We start from the raw sequence: 22042 nt of genomic DNA, 5'->3' as shown, positions 1-22042 counted from the left end.
GTTCTCCCAACGGCTTCATATTCTGCTCTGCTCTCCCCTCGACTGGGCATAGTCCAAATAAAGCCGAACAGAGGAATATTATCCACAAAAATGTGGTGGAATACAATGGCTGCCCAAAGATTTTGAAGACGAGGCACCCTACTGAGGCGAGTTACCCACACAATGCATGCTTTTCGTTAGCGTGTGTTTCAGTAGCGGGTCTCAGTTTCCAGTGGCTCCACATAGGGTTTCATAGCGCTCTTTTACTCTGCCAAGAAAAATGTCTGGTGGTTATAAACACGAGAAACGTGCTTGTAAATGTTGCAAGCTGAAAGGTGCCAACTCCATGGGCTGCTTTGGCAGGTGACCTTTATTTGGGAGGTTGCAAGCAAAAATGTTGTGCTTCGAAATCAAATGATGGACGCCACTGGGTCGCACGTGAGAGATGTTGTGTGATATCAAAGCCAAGCTAAATCAACAAAATGGATTGTAAAATATCAACAATGGATGGGAATTAACTTTCTTTGAGCACTGGCTGATTAGAGAAACTGTTACCGAGATGGTGATTAGGGGATACAGCAGAAAGGGCCTGCAACAGATGTAAACCCTTGGACTGAAGCTGTTGGTCATAGTGCCAAACATGCATGGTTTTGTTGATTTTATGCCTTGAATGCCTTATTCAATATTTTTGGTTTAACAAGCCAAAAAAGACTGGCGCCAACTACCGTACTGGGTCTGTTAACGTAGATTATATTGTGGCCTAATGGGTTTTGTCAGACCATACAAAGCTCGGAGACGCAGTGCAATGGTTTATATGAAAAATAAATAGCCCGCTGCATAGAAACCGTGCTGCTGAGTAAACCGCAAGGAATCGAATGAGGATAAAGATTATGAGAAAGACAGCTAAAGATGCAAACAGAGAGGCAAGAGAGGACGGAACATATTGAAAATGATAAATGATGGAGAACAATTACGATTAAGAGACAAAGGCCTCTTTACCAAAAATGGGGCGAAGCCTGCGAGCTAGTTCAGGCAGTGAACTCGAGCACTTATGCTGCATTCATACATAACGCCCCTTGCCACTCCAACCAAACAGAGTCTCCTTAATATGCCGCTCTATTTAACCTGCCAGATATCTCTCTATGCTTTGCTTGCTGCAGCTACTTCCACGTCGCTGCTGCTCGCCTGCCCCTCCACCCCCCCCCTTCCACCTGTAGGCTCGGGGGTTAGTTATTTAATCATCACTCATCGTGCTATGTATATCTGTGGAGTGATGAGGCCCGAGCCTAGACGCCAAACTCAACTATATGCTGCTTCTAATAAACATGTTAAAGAAACACGTGAGTTGTCTGACTGAAATAAAGTATTGTGATTTGCTGTCAGATTTATTCAAATAGCTTTTTTTTCTTTAGTCCATTTTTCATTCTTGTAATAGTCCTGATCACTCTTTCACACATTTCCTCAACGTGTGGTTTTGTGGGTTTGTGTGGGTTTTCCAATCTCGTCTTAAAAGTAGTGAACCAGTTTCTGTAGCCAGGTTTCTGGGGTTTAGTTTTGTGTCTGAGGGAGGGGTTGACATTTGACAGATACCATGTGGTTAAAAAACACACAGATGGAGAAAAGCTTAGATAGGTGTATGCATTCAGAAATATACACATATATAATATTCATAGGTGGTCACCAAAATTAGATCTCCTAGGTACTGAAAAGTTATTCATCTTGTGTTGGTTCGGGTATTTTGCCCGTTCAGAATGACTGACACAGTAATACATATTTCCCTATTTTAAAACCAAATGTATTTAACATTTTCTCTTGAACAATTGTAAGGAACAACATATTTGTGGTATATAATTCATCAGAAGTTTTTCAGGAGTTTATGCCAAAACAAACCAGTGCATATACTAGTTAAAGGTTGGTGAAGAAATGGAAACAGGGTCAATCTCAATACGTTTTAGGTATTTGCCATTTTAATTGACAAAATATGATGTAGTTGCAAACAAAAGGAGACTTATCTTGAGACACTCTAGAGCAGGGGTTTTCAAAGTGTGGGAAGGTGAGCCTCCCCTCAGAGAACATAAGAACAGCCGCGCCCCCCCTCCCAATTATTATTGCTATTATTATTGTTGTTGTTGCTATAATGCAGGGGTATTATTATCCAGTGGAATGCCCTTACCTACTGGCCTAGTTAAATCAAAGTGGTTACTTTTTTTTGGCTGGGCAGTGTATTTTTACACACCGTCTTATTTGACTTTCTCAGGACTTAAAACAGTTTTTTGGGGGCAGACCCCCACAAAGAAAAAAATATATTTACACACGTAAGGTCATCATCTTAACAGTTTTTTATGCTCATCGAGTCATCCGTGAGCAGAGCATCAAGTTGCCATGCCTATAAGCTGAATGCGGCGATTACCATCTTGTTCAGCAAAACGCCTCACAAACGTATTAAGATCTAAAGCTTTAGTGCGTTTTGATTCAATGCTGAGTACAGCCAGACTTGACAGTCTCTTCTCTGTCATTGTAGACCGCAAATACCTCATTCCTTCCGTCTACATGCGCCGTCCCGTTCAAATGAAATTTGAACGCCAGGGCCGGGGGAGGGGTTACAAGGCTCGCGTCTTGTGCTGCATTCACTTGCACTCGGACATTAGGGATTTTCTCTCATAAATGTCCGATGAAACACAACTTTTATTTCTCACGCTGCGCCTCCCCTGAAGCTCTCTGGCGCCCCCCAGGGGAGGCGCGCCTCACACATTGAAAACCGCTGCTCTAGAGTCTTGGATACCACTTCAAGTACCAATACAAAGCTGCATTCATTTGTACTTCAACAATGTGGGAGGCATGACCCCCAGGTTAGGACCTCCACTGCCTGCCATGCTAAGAAGGTGCGAGACAAAACTATGGTAGGGAATAGGGAAAACAGCACATTTTGCTCAGTCTTTCCTCAAAGGAGAACCTGATGTTGCAACCATTTGTAGAAATGAAAAAAGAGAGGCTGGATGTTGCATGAATGTCAAAAGAAAGCATAAGATAGAAGTTCAAACCCTGCTTACTCTCTCAGCACACCCATCAGTCACTACGTTGGAATATTGGTTTTGGAAAAGTGCCATAAGTGTCCAGAGTGTTTACTCAGTGTTTACCTTCTGCTAAGAAACAGAAACTTAGAAAGAGAGGGAAATATTAGAGTAAGATTTATGCAACTGGGAAAAATATTCGACATCTAAAGGGATTTTCTGCCCTGTGGACCTTTTACGTCTGTAACTATAAGCGGTTTTTCAAAGTGTTGTGTTCAAGCACTGCAAGTCCATTCATTAAAGCAAACATCCTGCCAGTGACTTGTTTGTATTACAATTTCATGAGGTTTAAAGACATCTCACATACTTGCCACTTAAGTGATGCCCTAAAACAAGAACCTGTTTTCATAGAGGTTCTTTGTCTTTTCTTAGTAAAACAACACCACCCCTGTTCAAATTAATTCTAACCGGGATATTTCCAAGAAACAGCTAACCATCTGCAGAAGCATCCAGTATTGTGTTGAAAAAATCAAGAGTAGTCTTCTTCTAGGAATAAGTGGAGAATAAATTCAGATCACATGGCAATGCTTCATCCGGTCGTTGATTAATAACAGCCTGTTTTCCGAACGCCGATCCAGTAAGCTGTTTGAGAGATGACTCCTTCATTTGACTTAGAATGTCACGGCTGACGCAGATTCTCTAACATATTATGATATAAGGGATAAATTAAAAAGACAGACAGAAATGCAGCCAGGATAAATGGTAGATTGGCGATGGCATGGATGATTTTCAACCTGCTTATTCTTTTTCAGGGTCTTTCAATGTGTTGATGAGCTGCAATTTGATTATAAATGTGAGTGTTAAGTCAACGATAAGAGCTACATTTTCAGCTGTACCATCTGGACACTAAATTAACTGATTTGACAGTAATCAGCACATTTCTGCAGAAGACTATATTGTATCTAGTGTTTGATTAGAGTTTCATGGCAGACAAAGGCAGTTCTAACTAATGGACAGTATTTGTGCCGGATCTAACGTAAACTAGCAATGTATTCTAGCAAATAAACCAACAATACATATTCGTCTGTTACCACAATGCAAACTCAAAGGAAATGCAGTCGTCTGCGCCACTCCTCATTGCATACCTGAAGACTAGGCTTTCATTAATAAACACAATATCTCACTAATAACACAAACAAATAGGGTACAAAGAGTTACTTAAAACCTACTCACATCTATTAAGTATTATTTGTGGACACTGGTGGACATCGTAAACTGTTTTCAGTTGCACTATTCCACTGTATATTCTTTGTTTGTCATTTGTCCTGTTATGTGTTTTGTATGGACTGAATTAAGTTATTTTGATTGAAATTTGGATTTTAACTTGACCGTGAATAAACTATAAACTCTCTACCTGTTGCATCTAAACTGTACTTTTCCTTGTTCAGACATTTCTGCTTCCTTCAGATGGACACACACCAATTGTCATTGCCAACTTAATTAACCTCAACTTCATTCATCATTGTGAGTTCTTGACTTTAAGAAGTAACCGCAATTTAAAGGTTAAAATCACATCAATGATGAAAACTACTTCACCTCGACCAGCGCCAGGACTTTTCTCATCACACTCTCTAGACTGTTTTCGTTCCTGCTGCCTGGCGTCGTTTCTTTTGAAATGTTAAATACACAGACTTCAACTAATGGTGACAGGGATGGACCAGACAACGATGCTATAACAGCAATGTGTTATTTCAATCTTAATTAAAAACGATGTCTATAACCATGGCAAACCACTTGCAATTTGGACATTTTGTTTTACTATACAGTGGACTTAAGGAATACTTGACCCCCAAAGGGATAATTTTAACTACAATTACTCCAGTCTTACCTTGAATTTGTGAATAAAACAAAAGTGTCATGCATGCGTCCACAATGCCCAAATAATTTAGGTAAACGGGGCCTGCGTTCAACAACAGCAAAACAATATCAAAATATTGAATGAGAAACTCATGCAGAAATTGCGCATTGTAATCCTATTCTCATTTAATCCAATCTTAGGCTCACTACCTCCCAAACAGATATTTATTGAATTACCATATATTCTAATTGTTTGTTTGTTTGTAGCCTTTATTTATCCAGGTTAAAAAATCCCATTGAGATCAACGATCTCTTTTACAAGGGAGACCTGCTAATATTTATTTTTGTTGAGATATGAAATGACATATATTGGAATAGTAGAATTTGGCAGTATTGATGAGCCCTAGTATAAATTATGTTAGGACTTGATGATTTTTGTAATCTATTGTCGCATTGCTGGTGAAGTTAACTATAATGAATACCAGTAGAAAGCATTTGGCAGCGGTTCCCAACCTGTGGGCCGTGGCCCCCTAGTGGTCCGCGAAGGTATTGCAAGTGGGCCGCCAATTTTTTTTAAGGCACAAACATGGACAAACCAAAAACATATAGGAGATGACAATCCCATCTCAGACAAAAACAAAACAGAAGAAATAAAGCAGTGGCGAGCCGTCAGGGCCCTCTAGGCCCTATTCTACAAAATAATATTTAAAAGCATAAAAAAAAAATGTTTTTTTTTAATATATTTTTTTAGTTATATTTTTCATTAGTTTTACCAAAATAACTTGATTTAATTGTATTTAAAATAACATTTCCAAAGAAATAAATCCTTCGAATCTGCCTATTCAGTTTCTGTTTGAATGTGAAGGGTTAAATGAAAGAAGCTCCTTTGGCTGTCTCTGCGAGTCACTGTGAAGACAGGAGCTGATTGGTGGTCCAGCTATGAATTCACAGAGGGCCCAGCTATAGTAACTGAACGAGAGAGTAATGTCAAATGACAGTACAATTGACCAGATAAATGGGTGGGTTTTATTATCGCAGACTTTATGACAAGTTCCGCCCGCTGTGAAGCTTTTTTTGTTTCCATAGCAACAACAACTTCCTGTCAACAGCGTAAACTCGACTTCAAAATAAAAGCATGCCAAATTACACTTAAGACATATAACTGCAACGAAAGTAACAAACACAATGCAATATCCTTTTCAATTTCAAAACAAAAAATTGGGTTATTTACAGGTGTTGTTGTGTGGTAGAGGGTCTCTTTCATTGATGCGTTTTGCATGTTTTCGCCGTTGTTTTTGATATTCCGCTGAAGTATACGCTGTGACGTAATAACTATTTTTTTTTTTTTTCGAGGGAAGGGGTTCGCCACTGAAATAAAGATACAGTCAGTAGGATCACTTCAACATTTCACAAACAAAAATAGGTTGACAACCAAATACCATCAAATAAACACAACATGGCAAGCATATTTATTGTTCCTTTAATCCCACTCTTCGTTAGAGCTCATACATTTCATGGCGTGTTCAGCCACCCTTTGATTTTTTGTGCCAATAATCTTTTCCAAAATAAATTGTATTTTTAAGCTACTCTTGAAACACCTTAAATTAAGATTACTCCTTTATTGACTTTTAAAAATATGTATTTTAGCCAGAAGAATAGTTGTATTTATTAACTGTGTGCGGTCTTCATCTAAAAGCCCAAATAAAATATTAAAGGGTGTAATTGTAAATTCAGAACTTTATTTAGCCTCCGTATTGTTTATGGTTAAATGTGGGGGGCAAGATTAAAATACAGTTAGCTTATTCTCCTAAATTTGAATTGTCTTGAGCGTTTATGAACCTGCAGGCATGTCAAAAGAGCCTGACAAAGAGCGACAGAGGAAGGGAGGTACAGTTAAATAGGTGGTGAGTCTTTCTCCCAGTCACCCCTCAGCTGTCAGATTCCTGGTTCCCACATCTGTCATCATTATTTCATTATAAGGGAAACCTGAGAAACACACCGGCTGGCAAAACCATTTACACAAAATATTGTGCAGTAACTGCTCACACCTATGAAAACAAAAGAGTGGACCTAATTACGTTGTCAAGACGTCACAGGAAACAGTGACTCGGAAGAAACGGATTATGGTGTTACAGTCATCTCATTAAAAAATAATAACTTACTGTATTCTATCACAGATATAAGAAAAGGAAAATAACAGATTCCCTGTACATATTTGTGGCAGCATCTTTAACTTGTATTTTAATTAGTCACCTAAAGTGTTGAATTGTCTTAATCTTCTAATGCACAAGATAGAAGGAAGGCAGAAAAAAATTGCTCTAAAAAAATGTTTGGGGGAAATATTGGATCTCTTAAATAAAACCACCTCTTGATTGTTGCTTAGAATTACTTCAAATGTCAGAAGTGCACATGTTTAGTGTTTCTATTACTCATAAAAAGCTACAGTATAGAACTGAACACAGCCTTTCACTACAGCTATTTTCCCTTGAACTTTTCCCAAATGTCAAAGTGAAACAAGGGTAATACCTTTTTTTTGCCCAAAGACATCTCTATTATACACATAAAAGGTTACAAGATAAATTGTCCAGGACCAACTTTGGGACCTAAAAGGGAAAAAGTTAATTTATTTACAATTGTCTGGGGCATTTCTGGAGTTAAGAGGGAAAACCTTTTGCTCAAAAGGTAATGTGCTCAACTCTGGGACTGAACCTGTAACATCTAAGGACAATGCATTCATGTCTTATTTCACAGTTGAGTTTCATCTGCATTTAAATATAATGTAGGGGTAAATTATTTTATGGGCTTAGATTTTTCTTAGTTTACGAAGCAAGGATTTATTCTTCGCCCAGCCCAGGCACCACCCTGCAAATAACCAAAAACAAAGTGTACCACGCCTTTAAAGTCATGGTCAAAAGAAGTCTTCTAGAAACGTATAAGCGATACTACAGACAGGAATTTAAACCACAGTCAACGATTCAGCCAAAGTAATGCCAGGCTGTTCAATGCCAAATGATACACACTGACTTGTAGTGACATTTATGGTCAACTGTTTCTATCTTTTTCCCTCTGGGTTTCTTCTGAATGTCACCAACACAAATCCTCTAATATTTTTGCACCTGGCAGTTTTGGTAACCGTGATATTGACTTGCACCTGCTTTGACACAATCCAGATGCGTATGAATTGTCCCAAGGCTCTAATTTTCTTTCAAAATGTCTAAATCCTTGATGGCAGAAGGCAATTTATTGGGTAGCTTTGCCAGGTTCATGGAAACAGTAGGTGCTCCTGATTGTTTTTCTCCATTTGGTGTATGGCTGCGTTTGTAAGAATGGCAGGAGTTCTGGGCAGCCGAGCAGCCTTACCTAACAGCTCCTCAGAGAGGGACAGCAAAAACACAAGATGATGTTCCTGACTGAAAGCCAATAGTGTGTGTGTAGAGAGAGAGCTTCTTTTGGTGTATGAATTGTGTGTATTAAAGCATCTTGTCTTGCAATACTGCCATAGAGGATGTCTGTATTTTTATGATTGTGTGTGAATGTGCCTCACTTTCTGTGCAGTGCAAATATCCCTTGACATAATAACATAAACAGAAAGCCAATGAATTCATCTCGTGCAGACATCTGGTCAAATATCAAACCACATCTTCACTGAATGTTTTTTGTATGTGTTCTTGCATTTATATTCATCCTGTTCTTTATTCATAAGTGCAGTTGTGTCACTGTGAGTGCTTTTAAGGTTTTGAAAACCACCGTTTTGCACAATAATTTGCCTGATGTGTGTGTGCGTGTGTGTGTGTGTGTGCTTGCGTGCATGTCCCAGTTATTTAAACAGCCTGATCAGGCTTTGATTTGAAGAGCTAACTGGCCAGATTTTAATACGCCACAAGGAGATTCAGGACAAAGCATCATTGTTGAGGGTTTTACGTAATTCCTCAGAACTGTGGACATTTTGTATTTTCAATGTTGGCCTTACACCTTACACTTTAAAGCTGACATCATCCTCCAACATGCTGAGGGAGTGATATGACATTAATGTCTGTGAAAATCATTCCAATCCTATCGTAGAAAAATCTGTTGGCGTCACCTGGAAGAAAAGAAGGGTGTCTCTTTCTCCGGCACTGCAAAAAATATCCATCTGTGGAGGTCATTCAGTGTGATGCCGAGTTTTAAAATGTATTCAAAAGTAAGGGAGTACAATCTGCCAGCGGGCTGAGGTAATCTTAATTTAAGCAAACTGGCTTGTTTAAGCAATTTTCAAGTGATGTTATATTGATACCCCTGGAGCGATGTTATCACTATTTCACAATGTCATCACTTTCTAAAGAAGACTGCATTGAGAACCAGTGAAATTATCTCACACGTTTTCACCTTTTTCAAGTAGGACAAGAGTTAAGATTGATGTTTTTTGTGGGGTGAAAAGTATACGTCTTCAGAGATTTGAGGTTTTCTTTTCACTTCAGTGATAATTCAATATCCTCCCCTGTCTCTTTATTTCCAAACTATTAGCAACTCATCTGAATCGAAGCCTGGAAGCTGGACAGACTTCTGACTTCTCCTGACAAGGTAAATACACCCTCATATTGAACTGCTTTTGATCCGCGGGGATCCTCAGTATCAAGGGCCAGATGCACAAAACATCAACAAGTTTTACTGTAAATAAAATTCTCCTTATCTCAATCTTGTACTTAAGGTATCTTATAAAGTTATTAAGCAGAAAAGACCTCAGCAACAAAAGTGAGAAAAAATATATAAGGTATGTATAAGACTGTGTTAAACGCAACATGGCGTCAGTTTATGCATGGCGATAAAATTAAGAAAAAAGACAATGCCAATAATAGTTTTCTGCAACATTGTAAATCCATTGTTTACGCTTCACGTTGAGCAGTTGATTTTACACTTAGATTTCACCAGCAGTCAATTCATGATGTGTCCAACAGTCTAGAGTTTGATCACTCTACCTTCTCAGCTGTGCTCTTTCCGAAACCTTTGCAATTAAGGATAGCTCCACGATTTCATGCTACGGGATCATTTCCGACAGCAGGAGAGGTTTTCAAGTCCTCAGGTCAATTGTGTGGCACGTCATTCAAGTTTCAAATGTTCTTTTATTATGTGTTTTCTTTCATTGTATTCCTCCAGATGTATCTTTTCTTCCTCTGACCAAGTTGGTTTTCCTGTCTTCTTTTCTGCAGTCTTCTTTTGAGTATCTTCTAGCCAACGTTTGAGATGATCACAGGTGAGGCTTTTAAAAAAAGGTGGCACTTTGCAAGCAAACAAAAGGTCTCCATGGACAATGTAGAATTTCCCCAGCGTAAAAATGTCTTTCAATAAAGTAAATGTTTTTTCTTATCCAACAAACTTTTTAGCAGGCAAACAAGCCTTAAAGTGGACCTATCATGCTATATTTGAATAATATAGTGTAGGACCATACCTATATAAGGCATATTTATACTTTTTTTTTTCAAAATACCAAACAGATCATGTACTACGACGTCTCCAGCGCTTTCGAACGGCAATGCCGTGGTTGTCTCCTCCTGATTGGTGGAGTTGGCCCAATAGCCGTAGCTCCACCGTCCTGACGTCAGGACAGTGTTCAAATCTCGATCAGTTTTTATCAGATCCGTTGCAGCCCCTTTTTTAGAGATTTGGGTATGGAGGAAAATAGAGAGGGTTGTGTTTTCTGACACTTGGTGAGTTCCCTGGAACACCGGGGACACATATTCATGTATAAAAGACGTACAAAAGTGCATTTTGCATGATAGGTCCCCTTTAAGTGTAGGAGAAAAGTTAAGGTGTTTTGTGCATGGGCAGAATCTCTAATTAAATAAACCAGGTTCACAGAGTAACTATTACTTAACAGTTACTTTTACCTCTATTGCAATTAAAAAGGCTAATTGGGAAAATATCGTGTTTAGATTTTGAGTGTTTAACTCATTAGCTTTCTCGTTCAGTGTCACAAACCTCTGCGTCTGATGTTTGTTGGATCTTGATGTTATTAATTAGCCTCAATCCTCAAACCAGCATTTAATCATAGTGTACTGTAGAGACAAACTCTAGTCAAGGTCACCGTGTACAGTACACAACCCCTGATGGTTTTACCACATCATGTTCAGCAGAAGCAGCGCCAACTTACGCCTACCGCAATTCTCGATTACATAACGCACTCCTGCTATCGGAAATGATAGGGGAAGATAGACTATGTTAAACTATTACAATTTGGCATTTGTTTTGAGTTGTTTTGCTTTATTCTGTTTCTATGAACTGTAAAACTGTAAGACTGTTTATTGAACCTCTTAACAGAGATGTGCCTGAAATTGCCTTTTAGTCTGCTATTTCCATTTTGGTGTTGTCAGTAAAGGAACGTTAACACTGTGCATCAGAAATACATTATTTGGAGGTTAAGTGTTGAAAACTGAAAAGAAAAATTGAGCAAATAGCAGCAAGTAGGCCTACAGTAGCTAGCTTTAGAAGTGTAATAACCCTTATTTATGGGTGTTCTGAGTTTGTTTTGACACTGAAGCACAGATGTATTGGTGTGTATCCAGCGGAGAAAGTAATGGGCCGAGCCTGTCACTGTCTGACAGTGTTTTGGGGTGGAGAGTGTCTGTCTGTCACAGGACTGTTGTTTTCAACCAAAAGGAGATGTAAGATTTCGACCAGGACTCAATGTGTTTCTGATTAAGTTTGAAGATTAAAGCTACCCAACAGACTGACTCAACTGTACCCAAAAGGTTACATGTTTAATTACCCAACAAACATTTCCCTACAGATGCATGCAGTGTTTGGTGCCCAACATAACAGCCACCACTGCATCTGCTGCCAAAGCTGAACAGATGTTAAATTCTGATGAAGCACATTTGATATGGAACAAAAAAAACAAATTACCTCAATGAAGTGCAGCCACCGTTATGTGGCAGGAGATGGGAAATTATTACTTCATAAATTCAGCATTTAGAGGTTAGATTTTCACTCCATTTATACACTTCATTTCTTTATTTGCCAGTTATATCCAAGTAAAATCCTTAGACACAACCACCTGGCAGCTTTCCAGTGTAAACACACTTTTTCCTTTTGACTATGGACCTCTTCTACCGGACTAGTTTAGAATAAAATGTCTCAGTTGCTTAGGAAGTGGAAAATTGTGTTCATTTTTTCTTTTAAACTCTGTCAAGGATGTAAATAAATGATTTTCCAGCCACAAGCGTGATACTCACACTTCCAGACTAGTGGGTTTATAGTACTTAATTAGGGCTGACACCTTCTGCTTGGTGGGTCGATTGGTTGGCTCTTGTCAGACACATTTTTATAGGTCGGATAGTCTTTCATAGCCAGACCTGTCTCTTCAGCAATAGAGAAAAGTTTTGGTTTCACATATAACCAAATGGACAGCGCCAATGGCAGGTTCAGACCCATAGTGTACCCAGTAAATCACATAATAGATTGGACAACCTATGTGACTTTCATTGGGATACAAGGGCTTTTTAATCATTCAGAAGGTTTTTTGTCCCTCATCGATCAAATGACTTGTTCAACAGTAGTTAGAACTTTTGAAGATTCAGACTTTCTTTTATTGACTACAGGATTACAATTTGTAGCACTCAGTAAAAATGTTCATTAAACCCATAAGTTACTTACTCATTACCCATTACTCTAAACTTTTTTTGTTTCATAATCCAATTAAAGGTTTGGCCTGATAAACTTGACTCAAGTGTGTTGGCCAAGTATCAGGCAAGGTACTTGAAGACCTGCTTCCAACATTTCTAAAGAAAAACGGTGGTTAAAAAAGTAATATTTTTAAGATAAGAAATGTTATTTTTGCTTCAAACAGCCATTGTGTTTTCAGTTAATCAAATAGTCTTTTGTGTGGCAGTATCGGAACTCCAGCTAGCTTCCCACAACATCCCCATCCTCCAGCATCAACTCCAACTGTATAAACTGTGGTCTTACGAGATGAAAAAGCCAGACTTCATTTAATTGGGACTTTACATCCCATGCTTCTTTTAAAACAGAGAATTACAATGTGTCAATACTGCAGCCTTGGGGCTAATGCTTAACCGCTGATCCCACTTCCACCCTTATCTGGATCTTTTCTATCGCTCCATCCAGACATGTCAACACAACGCACATGGGGAGAACTGAAACCAGCATTATCACAGTTTTCTTCTCCCGTGGAATTACATTTTGGCACTCTTGCAACCTTTGAACGCACCGTGTCGTACCAGGGGCACCATATTTCAAGTCAAAACTTTGAATAGTGAAACCTGCGTTAAAGCAAAAGACTACTGTGCTGGAAAACTGATCTCTCATTTAATGTTTTCTTCTTACTTTTTCCTTTTTTTGTTTGCAAAGGGGCCCTGTAAATCATGTCCTTTATACCTCCGGCCGGGGGCTCACCGCCTCACCGCAGGGTGGGTGGAGAGCGTGATGGGAAAAACATGATGGGATCTCACTTTAGTGGCTCAGAGAGAAGAAAAAAGGGCCAAAAAGAATAAGAGGCTGTGAATGAGGTAAGAGGAGCTGTCCTGGATGAGAAAGATACGGAGACAGCAGGAGGTAAAATATTGAGAAATATTCAGACAAAGAAAAAGAAATAAAGAGAAGTACACTAAGATATAAAACCGAAGTAAGAGCAATCAAATCGGAACACCCATTTCATAACATAAGCAACTGAAGAGGTTCAGACACAATTCCAAAAATAGACAAAAAGAGCAATTTAACTAATCAAACCATCAAAGGATATCATTATTTTGACGATTTGAAAAAACACATATCTGCTTAGCATATTTTGCCAGTGTGTCTGACTGATATCGGAGCAGGACTTGTTGTGTTTTTTCTCTTCTAACCAGGCAATATTTCACCAGTGTTCCTGACAAGCCACAAAATGGGTGTGTGACGCAACTATCTCATGGCAGGTGTATTGCTCACGACCCAATGTAGCAGTGTTGCGTTTTTTTTTTAAACTGCAAGGGGCAATACGGCAGGCGTGTTTCGGATAGGCACTGCAATAGCCCGCCAACACGATATAATCATGTGTTATAACCATGATATCGATATTTCAATATATTAGTTGTCGTCAATACCTGTATATATTGCGACAACCCTTGCTACACATGTCTTTTCTGCCATATAGAATTTGGCAACTTAAAGTGGACCTATCATGCTATTTTTAGGCAATAGCATAGGTCTCAGATATATACAAATATATAAAAAGCATGTCAATGAAGTGTTTTGCTCAAAATACCAAACAGATCACCCATTCTAGCCATGCCTCATATCCCTCTATTTCACTTCCTGTTTCAAAAGTGCTGATTTGGGGTATAAAGCTATAAAAAAAAGAAAGAAAGGGGGACTGAGCTCATGCGGGAGATTCTACCGGCAGATACTGCCGTGATGAAACGCCATATCATGGATTATCAAGGATTATTTCTGAAACAGTATGGAGCTCAAAGGCTTTCTCTCTTGCCGGTTATACCACAAGGTGAGTTCCTTTTTATGTCCAGCTTCTTCACACACATGCTCTGTGCAGTACAGGTTAGCTCTGAGTGTTAGCGATGCTAATGTAAACATGCACCGACCATATTACATCCAAAACAGTCGGGCATTGTTTCTGATAGCAACGTTTCTGATAGGGCCGTGGGTGTAAAGCCAGCCTACATTTCCGACATTACGTCATATCGGCGGCAAATCTGAATCAGCTCCGTTGTTCCCCCGTTTTTAGAGATTTGGGTACGAAGGAAAAAAGAGGGTTTTATTTTCTGACGCTATGTGAGTTCCCCGACACACCGGGGGACACATCTTTATGTATAAAAGACATCAAAAGGTGCATTTTGCATGATAGGTCCCCTTTAAGCAAGATTCAATGTTTACTACAGACGTACTGTTTGGTACTGTTACTCTAACTGTTTCCAGGTTTTGATTTTTGCTAATGAGAATAGGTTGAAAGGAAGATACAAATAGTGATGAAGATATGAATTATCACCCACCAACAAAAGCAGTGCTACTGTACACAGGACACTTTTTGTGTGACATGACCTCCTTTACTATGGATCATGTCATCTGAAGACTTAAAGTAAAAGTTGCCTCTTAACCTGCATGACCCCGCCTCATTAAAGACAATGAGGGTTCCTTTAAAAAGGGCCCATCAAAAAAAGTACTGTGACCTTAATATCTGACCTTCCCAGCCCACTCCATCCCTAGAGTTCTCCTTTCCTACAACACTGGCCTGCTTTTCAACCCACGATCAAACTACAAACACAGAGGTGATTACGCCTTTGCTGTCACGGCTCCTTAACTTTAAAACAATCTCCCACTCTTCCAAAGATCAGCCCCTTCCCTAAACTCCCGTAGAATTCAACTATAAGCCCAAATTCTGGTTTTGTAACATCCCTCTTTGTGTCCACCTGAAGTTTTTTTTTCAAAGTTTTTTTTTTTTGGGGGCCCAATCGCTTTTAAAAGCTGCAACGGAAGAAAAAAAAGTTTTAAATAAAACTACACTGATCAATAAAAAGTCAATAATAGAGATAAAATGTCCAACTCTTTTAATGTATATAAGTGATTTTCAATTAAGGGAATTTAAACAATGAGTGCTTGATTGCTGAAATTTGCATAACAAATCTCTATCATCAAGTCCATCACAATAAACATATTTACAGGGTGCAGTGTCAGACTTTATAAAGCCTTGCATCAGATTTACTTTATTTATTGACAGAAATTAAATATAATGTCTAAATTGGCTTAATAGGCCCACAATTACAACAGTTCCTGTTCCAGTTCAACCTCTCTGAAGGTGGAAAAAAAGCCTCACATAAGGATAAATGGGTTAACTATTAGCCTTTCTGCTTCAGTATCCCTTTTGCCCTGAGTGAAATCTGGAAAGGGTTATGGTCTCTCAAAGCTAAACGACAGTGATTGCTCTCTCCCCACCATTAGATCTTGTGCCTCTCTCCTTTACATGACCCCTCGCTGCCATTTGGAGATGCCCATGTGCAAATGTGCTTAATGCAGCTTTTAAAACTTCACAATGCAATCCAGGTGCTCAGCAAAGCCCAATGAAAGACATAAGAACGACTGAGAAGGAGCGAAAACAGCAGCCTCAGCAGCTGTGATTTGCTAAAGTTGAATTTATATGTGTTGTATTTTAATACTCTGCGGTCATCTAATAACCTGAAACAGATGTACATCCAAAATTCTTAGATCTAAACCGCCTTAGTCTTAACATCTAATATTGGTATGTCTGACTATGGTGGGTTTTGATGATGGATGGCACAAACAGTCTGCTTCTGAGGAGTCAAACAGTAGTTATCAGATAATGTATCAGCGCAGGGTTGAGGCAGGTCAGACAGTTTGTGCGTTTGGATTCGTGTACAAAAAAACATTAAAATCAGCCAAAACTAGGGCTTGAAAAGGTGAAACATAGTGTTTTTCCAGTGAAAGCATAAAATAATCATTCAACTTTGAACAAAGAAGCACATTAACGACCACAAAAACATTATACTGTACTATTTGCATAACACAAGTAAAGCTCCAGCCAAAACCCATGGTGCGCCACGTGCTGCCTGGATATACAATAAGACAATGGGCCTTTTTCATGCACACACACACACACACACACACACACACACACACACACACACACACACACACACACACACACACACACACACACACACACACACACACACACACACACACACACACACACACACACACACACACACACACACACACACACACACACACACACACACACACACACACACACACACACACACACACACACACACACACACACACACACACACACACACACACACTTGAGCTAGAAATGTGCAAATAAACGCACATGCACACAAATTGCTCCCACACAGTGGAAGAAATTATTCCCGGAAAGCAGGGGTGATTATTGCTCTAACAAGACCCCCGGGATACTCTGAGTGGGGGTTAGGGGCGAGAACAGTGTGAAAAAGGTTTGAATGTTAAGACCAGGTGTGTGTGTGTGTCTGTTATCGTGTGTTATTGTGCGTTGCGCAAAAGAAACAGGAAGTGAGTGACTGATTCATAATGATTGACAGGTTAAATATGTGTTCTTTGTTTTATTTACTGTGTGTAAACTTGTGAATTACTGCATGCATGCATGAGTGTGTGTGTGTGTGTGTGTGTGTGTGTGTGTGTGTGTGTGTGTGTGTGTGTGTGTGTGTGTGTGTGTGTGTGTGTGTGTGTGTGTGTGTGTGTGTGTGTGTGTGTGTGTGTGTGTGTGTGTGTGTGTGTGTGTGTGTGTGTGTGTGTGTGTGTCTTTGTTTGAATTCTGATGACTCAACCCCTCTTGTGGTCCATGTTTGCATGTCTGTGGGTCTTTCAGTTGTGCTAAATATCTCTTAAACCAAGCCAGAGAGTCAAAACAATGACCTCACGTTCTGTCACCAAATAAACACCAGCCGTTACCCCAACAACACACAAAGCCCCTTGTTTACAGGCTTTCCAGTGCATTTGGTTAACATACGGTGGCCCCTTGGTGGCCTTTAGCATCTTGACATTCACCCTGTCACCAAAATCGAAGTGTTCTGTCTTACTTCCAGTTTCTGCTAGAAAGTTCAATGTTAGTTGGCTTACGTTCTTTCTGGCTTGTAAACCAGCGTTTGGATGATATTTCTTAGCAATGAAAGTCTGTGCCTGCATATAAAAAAAGATTGAATCTGTTTCACAACCTTCATTCATATGAAACACCAGTGAGGTTAGTGGGTACAGCCAAGGGTAAGTATTGCTGATTCAAGGAGCACCGTGAGCAGCAGTTTACGAAACCAACATTTGCACAGACTTTCATTCTGCAAAAGGTCACCCAACCAATTAGCTGTTCAGCTTAAGTTAATCAGTGCATTTGAATGTAAAGTTAAGCAAGTAAAAGACCAAACAAGAGGAACCGCAAAGAAGGCTTTCCAAATGTTTGTATCTTCATCTCATCTCGTCATTTTAATTCATGGAATAATCAGATGAGATCAAGAGGCAGCTGAAGGGTCCCTGGTTCAAATACCCGACCGGACCAACTACAGAGGGAACTTTTCAATGGAGAGGGGCCAGTTTGTCACCTTGGCACTGCCATGGTGCCCTTGAGTATGGCACGACACTGTATATATACCCCTGCCACTATGCTAGGGATTATATAGGATGTGTGACGATAAAAAGTTAATTTGAATTTATCAATTTCCATATTTTGGCCACCACATGGCCACCTGGTATGAAGCTAAGAAGTGAGCAAGTGTGTCAGAAATTGGTCACAGGTGTGCTGCTTAAATTAACATTTCCGATTTGATTGATGATAGTGTATTATTTCCTAATGCTTCAGCGTGATAAAACCTCGATGTATAATACAAGAAACATTGAGGTCTCAGATTAACACATTATAGTCATCTTTCAGTTTAAACACACTATGAAGCCAGCTTGAAAGCCAGATGCAGAGATTGAGTAGGTTGAGCCTCTCTTTTGGTGATTTTATTATATCCATTCACCGTAGTGATGTCAACTGAAATATATAGAATACTGACAGACCTCACAGCTTCGCACCACAATATGTAACAACATCCCACTTCAGTTGCAGCAGATACGTGCCACTTGCCTTTTGGCCAAGGTCCTTGTGGTGTAATCTCCTAGACTCTCCCCTCCACAGGTTTTTACAGCTTCCTTTATAGACATCATAGAACTGGTCGTTTCCTACATAAACACTATATTCTCAGACTGGGTACAGCGTGTTTTTAAATCAAGACCTGCCTTTACGTTTTGAGTCATATGCTTAAAACATAAAGCACAAATTGGCAATCGTTCACCTAGGGAAGTTGTCCGTTGCCACAGAAACAGACAATAACAAAACAATGCAAGCTGGGACCATGGACAGTGTACTGTATGTGACAATAAGTGACATGTGTTTCCTGATCAACAACTGTATTGAAGTGTGACTTTCCTGTATAGAATCAATATTCACAAAAAAATCAGGCAGCACGGAATAACATATTTAAATATTGAAGGCTGCACAATGGCATTAAATCAAAAGATGAGGCAAATAAATATGGATTTGCAATTAACCTACCGATTTAAAAGTCAATAATTACCTGTCTTGAGCCTACGAAAAGTCAACAAATAGGGCTGCATCTGAATGTTATTTCATTATCGATTTGTCTGACAATTATCTTCAGTTTGTTTTGTCTGTGAATTTACAGAAAATAGTAAAACATGTTAGTCCCAGTCTCTCAGATTCCAAAGAGATTTCTTTAAGGGTCTTGTTTTGTCATTCAAAAACCCAAAGATATATTCTTTTGTTCACAGGCAATTTTACAATAGAACAATTAGTCTATCAACAAAAACAAATGATTAGATTATCAAAATAGCGATTGTTGTTCATTTACTAACTAATCATTGCTGCTCTAGAAGGGCTCATAAAAATGGAGTTAATAAACATGTTCAAACTTGTACAACTGAGCTAACGCATAACTGGACCTTGGGGACTGTTGCCTTCCAACAGTGACACTGTCACTACTGCTACTGCTATTCCTACTCATTCTGCATCAGAGAAACAGATCAGGACTTGGTTGGGATTCAGGGGCTTGATCCAGGACACTGCAGCATGTGGATCTCTGCACCCCACTGCTTTCTGACGTGATGATAACTGCTAATCCATCTAATGAATTCAACCAGCAGATTTCAGTGTGCCAGGAACCTAAACTGAAAAGCATCCACTTCAGGCCCATCGTCCAGGCTGCTTCCTTTTCTCATTAAGCTCCACGACTCTCAAGAAACTGAATACAGTACAGCACTGTTCACTGTGCAAGAGCTACCAGGGTGGTTATGAGTTAACTTTCCCTTTTCAAATGCCACTGGACTCTGAAATATAAACAATAAATCCTGGAAATTGAGAAAGGTTCATTTAGGGCAACTGGTGTGTGTGTGTGTGTGTGTGTGTGTGTGTGTGTGTGTGTGTGTGTGTGTGTGTGTGTGTGTGTGTGTGTGTGTGTGTGTGTGTGTGTGTGTGTGCGTGTGTGTGCGCGCGTGTGTGTGTGTGTGTGTAAGACATGTGACCATATGGAAATGATTAGATGTGCATGCTGGCACTTATTTGCACATGTCTGTGTGGAGTGTTTTCTGCAATCTCCAGGTTCAGTAAGTCAATTACCACGCCACAGACCCCCAAACACACAAACAAACAAACACACACACACAAATAGCCTCTATAACTTGTCTGAGAGAATAAAGACGCACAACACGGTATCCGGGGAAAAACAGCGGCTGTTATCATGGCTGCCCGTAGGTGTGTTCGTCACACATTGTAAAACACTCTGAGCGACACTGCCTCGTCTGTTTATGTCCAGCCTCACCTGGAGATGTCAACAACAAATGTGACCACAAACACTTCCTGTTTGTGGCAACGGGTTTTTGTGAGTTTGTTTACAGTATTTTCTTGTGTTTTCTTTCAAGGAAATGTGTGACGACAGCTGAAAATTACAGCTCAAAAGATGATAAACTGCTGATAATGTGACTATATTTGAATGCATGACTTATTGCATCACTTTGGTGGCCCTTTGTATTAATTAAAGGGGGGTTGTTGTCTTTTGTTGTGGTTAAACTGTAAAAATAAATAACAAATGATTCAGTAGCAAAAGGACATTCTGGTAATAAGCTATACTAAAACAAGCATTATTAAGTCTGTTGGAAGCACAATTTTGGCGTTTGTCGTGGCTCAAAACACAACATCTATATGACAGTGTCTAACCGTGTCTATCACAACTGGACCTTCTGTAGACACCCCCCCCCCGGATTCGAAAATGCGGTTGTTCTAGTCAGACGGACGTCACGGAGGCAGTCACTTTGCGTTGGATGGCCTTTTTTTATAATGTCCATATTTTCACTGAATGGTCGTCTTGAAAAGGGTACTAACAACAACATCATCTTCACCTGTTGCCATTTCGACGTAAAAAAAACAATAAAACTTCAAATGAATTCCCACGTAGCACTTACGCTGGATCCTCTGTCTCGAGCCGGTGAACTAACGGGCCTTCTAGAGCAGGGGTTCCCAACCTTTTTTCCCAAGAGCCCCCCCCCAAACGACTCCTGTTGGAAGTCAACAGCGGTAATTAAAGTTTAAAAGTCTAAAAAATGCTACAACTACTGTCACAAACTGGATGAATGTGAAGTATTTTGTTAAAGGAGGATGAAAGCGTAATTAAGGAGCACTATTGGAGTGACTTTGATGGTTATTGGACTCATGATTAATATATTTGGATTCCCGCTGTATGAAGAAATTAACGGACGGCGCAAGTGGAAACAATTCACAAGGGGATTAAACTGTTTAAAACACATGCTCAAGTAAGTAAGCCGGATTTTGCCGATGTGTTTATGTGGATTCAAAAGTCGTAAATAATCTACAAAATGGAGGAGACCGATCTGATCGGAGCAACTGTGACAAATAATCTGAAACCGGCATGGACAATGACTATGTTTTAAAAATGCGCTTATCCAGAAAAGCCTGGTTTGGACACTTTACGGGCAGAAGAAACATTTCTATTAAAGAAAGAATTATACATTTCTGTCTTTTTATGCCTATAATAGCTACTAACTTCAATTTTTATTAAAATTAATTAATCAATTATTTTTTATATTTTATTGTAATGTAGAGACAAGGCTTTTAGTGACAATCATGTATTGCGTTACAATTATATGTAAAAAAAAAAAAAAAAGTCTAAATATGATATTTGGCCTCAAATCATCTGAGGCCTGGCGCCCCCCCAGGTTGGGAACCACTGTTCTAGAGTACCCTGGAACCGAGGGAAACTCTGAAAGAATACGCCCATTGGCTCCAAATCAATATATGATTGGTTGATCAAACTGTCAATCCAAACGTACGCTCTCATTCAGTGTAAGGGCCAGGGCATTCTATCAAGGATATAGAATACCTTGGTTGAAGGATATTCTACCCAGAGACCCAGAAAAATATCTGATTGGTTGCATTTTTTTTCTAACGCGAAACTACTGAAATGCGTAGTGCATGGACCGAGAAGGACAAACAAATCAACGTAACACTGTCATTTTACAGACCAACAACACAGATACCATTCTCGTTTATTAATTTTATTTACATTTGATTACATTTTATTTATATAATTTATTTGATTTTGTGTTCCAGGGTATTCTCTGAATACCTTGAAGGCCCTGACGGTTCA

This window comes from Trematomus bernacchii, unplaced genomic scaffold, assembly GCF_902827165.1.
Source record: "Trematomus bernacchii unplaced genomic scaffold, fTreBer1.1, whole genome shotgun sequence".
In the NCBI taxonomy this organism is placed as follows: Eukaryota; Metazoa; Chordata; class Actinopteri; order Perciformes; family Nototheniidae; genus Trematomus; species Trematomus bernacchii.
Note: the sequence above shows the minus strand (reverse complement) of the source record.